Below are 4192 nucleotides of genomic sequence, written 5' to 3'. Positions count from 1 at the left end.
GTTTGACTCCAGAAACAGAGCTCAAATCGCAGGCATCAGAGCAAGAGACGCTTTGGCTGATGCTGCGGCTGATGCTGCATCCACGTGCTGCCGGCCGCTGAAGCATCACAAACGGTGAGGAAACTGATATTAGTGTAAATGACTGCAGAACATCAGATTTATCAAATAGTTGATACATAAGGAATAAAGGGGGAGAACTCCTTGGCTGCCATGCTAACAGTTTTAAATGTTTATAATTTTTTTCCAGTATGAGATTCTTTGTTTCAATATTTTGTCTAATAAATGTAATTTATTCAAAGTGACATTGAATTTGGGAAAAACATGTCTGGATTATTTTGAGAATTTTTTTATTTTGCTATTCTGTTTACTGAAGAAAAGTTTGCACTTTCAAATGTGTAGTGTGTGTTGGCTATTCTACATATGTTTACAAAGTCAGCAAAGCTGTGAAGATTTTACTTTCTCTTTTTAGTGTTCTTAAGTTTTATACTGTGATGCTGCTATTGTGTTATTGGTATTGAGTTTTATGTTTGGTAATAAAAAGTTAAACTGACAAAAACAAACGTTTTATTTCTCGGGGTCGGGGTGGGGGGGCATCATAAAGGAATTATGCTTAGGGCACCAAAATGGCTAGCAGCGGCACTGCGTGATAGGTTGCCACCTGTGCGATAAGTGCATTCGTGAAATTTCCTCACTACTAACTATTCCACGCTCAACTGTTGGTGGTATTATAACAAAGTGGAAGCAATTGGGAACAACAGCAACTCAGCCACGAAGTGGTAGGCCACGTAAATAAAGAGTGGGGTCAGCGCATGCTGAGGCTCACAGCAGAGGTGGGACAAAGTCATTGTTATGCAAGTCACAAGTAAGTCTCAAGTCTTTGCCCTCGAGTCCTGAGTCAAGTCGAGTCAAAGATGAGGCAAGTCCCGAGTCGAGTCAAAAGTCAAAGCCAACAAGTCTCAAGTCGAGTCCAAAGTCCTACCATTTTAGTTTCGAGTCATTTCAAGTCCTCTTACCACAGAAATAAAATGTATACAAATCATGTATGTCTGTGAGATTTGTACTTATTTAAACCTCTTTTTATACAATGACATTAATCAAATACAGTAAAAAAATGAAAATTTAATTTTCACAAAAAATGCTTGTATTTCAACAGCATATTGCACTAGAACAATGCACAGCATGCAGCTTCAGTCCTGTATTGTATTGACCTCATATTGCAAAACAGTTTAACTTTCATATAGACATGGGTCGTTTTAGCCTAAACCTTTTTAAACATGTCATCAATAAACTCCTCAAAATTATCACTTCTGAAAAACTGGACCAACCTGATAATATAATTGGAATGCCTCCATAGACTGGTGTGTGTGTGTGTGTGTGAGAGAGAGAGAGAGAGAGAGAGAGAGAGAGAGAGAGAGAGAGAGAGAGTTTAAAAGAGACAGGCGTCTATTGGGGACTCGGCTATTATTTGAAGTTTTACGGTACATCCGATAAGGTGCTTAGCATTCGTTCAAAACTTACCTTTTTTGTCGACTACCTCGTAATTTTTATAGCCAAACGAAACTACCCTCGGTATCATTTTGCCAACTGGCGCGTTGTTGCTTGTTGCGCTTCACTGGTTGTCTTGCAATGGCCTGCTTACGCCGTTTCACACATACTCCGTGTGCAGTGCGTATGCGGTGCGTGTTGCAGTGCGTATGCGGTGCAAGACCAGCATGCGCAATAGTGCTTTCACATATCCTGCGTTTGCAGTGCGTGATCCGCGGCTGTACCACAAATACATACTCACTATTTGTATTTCAAATCCAGAAGTTATTAGCAACTTTTATTTAAAAAAAGTTTTTTTGTCAGCATTGCGATTCTCTTTGTACACACGTATACACTCTTTAATAGACGTATTCACGTTTAAATACAATTTAAACAACGTATTATTTAATGCATTACTCTTATATAATTATATATTAAGTTGCTCAAGCAAGTGGTAAAATATTTAACCATGTACTTATATTAAAATCGCATAGCCTACATTTTAAATTAAAACTTAAAATTGACAAAAACAGCAGACTCATACGCTTTCTTTTGCATAATTTAAATCTTTATACAATAAATCTTGCATGTCACAAAGAACTTGTTTTTCCACCTCCACGAATGAGACGAGTGTTCATTATGTTGCCTTGTTGAAATATGTATTTTCCCTTGATTGACCCCGGTCTTAACGTCTCAGCATTGCGATTCTCTTTGTACACATATACACTCTTTAATAGACGTATGCACGTTTAAACACAATTTAAACAACGTAGGCCTATTATTCAATGCATTACTTCTACTTATATTAAGTTCCTAAAGCAAGTGGTCAAATATTTAACCATGTAGGCTACTTATATAAAAAAAACAGCCGACTCTCATGCCTTTTCTTTTATATTTAAATTAATACAATAAATCTCGCATGTCACAAGGAACATGTTTTTCCACCTCCACGAATGAGACGAGTGTCGTTCAACTTCATTATGTCGCCTTGTTGAGGTAAATTGTAGTTTTCCTTGCTTTACCCTGGTCTTAAAGTGAAAATAGTATTTAATTAAATACATTTATGGTGAGATTACTACATTTTATTAAATTAATCGCATTTATGGTGAAATTACTACATTTTTAGGTCAATCTGTCTGTGTTCATTTTGACCATGAAACATGCGCTGTCACTTTAATTCCGCGTTTGCAGCACAGCAGATATAGACTTGGTGTGGAAACGATCTCTGCACTCCTGTATACGCACCGCAACTGGAACGGATCGACGGACTGCAACCGCGTGCAGTGTGAAAGCTCTGTTAACATGGGTACGGAAAAAAATACGCACCGCTGGCGCATACGCACTGCAAACGGAGTATGCGTGAAACGGGCGTTAGATGCTGTCGAATCAAAACAACATGGGACTACAGTGATTGGATGTCGTGCAGGCAGCGCGCGTGCTCTCTGCATGCATACAGGTGGTGCACATTTTTTTCACAGATGCAGATAAACTGAGAGCGGCGCGGCCGTGTGGACATTTTTTTCCCCATTTCATGGGAAGTAGCAAGTCTTCTCGAGTCAAAAGGCGCAAGTCCAAGTGAAGTCACGAGTCATTGATGTTAAAGTCCAAGTCGAGTTGCAAGTCTTTGTACATTTTGTCAAGTCGAGTCTGAAGTCATCAAATTCATGACTCGAGTCTGACTCGAGTCCAAGTCACATGACTCGAGTCCACATCTCTGGCTCACAGTGCCCAGAAGTCGCCAACTTTCTGCAGAGTACATAGCTACAGACCTCCAAACTTCGTGTGGCCTTCAGATTAGCTCAAGAAGTACATAGAGAGCTTCTTGGAATGGCTTTCCATGGCCGAGCAGCTGCAACCAAGCCTTACATCACCAAGTGCAATGCAAAGCGTCTGATGCAGTGGTGTAAAGCACGCCACCACTGGACTCAAGAGCAGTGGAGATGTGTTCTCTGGAGTGACGAATCACGCTTCTCTGTCTGGCAATCTGATGGATGAGTCTGGGTTTGGTGGTTGCCAAGAGAACAGTGCTTGTCTAACTGCATTGTGCAAAGTGTAAAGTTTAGTGGAGGGGTGATTATGGTTTGGGGTTGTTTTACAGGGGTTGGGCTTGGCTTCGCCCCTTAGTTCCAGTGAAAGGAACTATTAATCCTTCAGCATATAAAGACATTTTGGACAATTTTATGCTCCCAACTTTATGGGAACAGTTTGGCGATGGCCCCTTCCCGAGTTTGGTGTGGAGGAACTTGACTGGGCTGCACAGAGTCTCGACCTCAACCCGATAGAACACCTTTGGGATGAATTAGAGCAGAGACTGTGAGCCAAGCCTTCTCGTCCAACATCAGTGCCTGACCTCACAAATGCACTTCTAGAAGAATGATCAAAAATTCCCATTTACACACTCCTAAACCTTGTGGAGAGCCTTCCCAGAAGAGTTGAAGCTGTTATTGCTGCAAAGAGTGGGCCAACTCCATATTAAACCCTAAAGATTAAGAATGGGGTGTCATTAAAGTTCATGTGCACGTAAAGGCAGATGTCCCAAAACTTTTGGCAATAAAGTGTATATTAAATATATCAATTAAATAAACAATGAACATCACAAAATGTACAATCTAATGTAAAATTGTCAATGAAGTAGAAAATAAGAAGAGTCGAGTCTATATTTATAGTA

The sequence above is a fragment of the Squalius cephalus genome, assembly GCF_949319135.1.
Source record: "Squalius cephalus genome assembly, chromosome: 12".
NCBI lineage: Eukaryota > Metazoa > Chordata > Actinopteri > Cypriniformes > Leuciscidae > Squalius > Squalius cephalus.
This window is presented reverse-complemented; position numbering follows the sequence as displayed.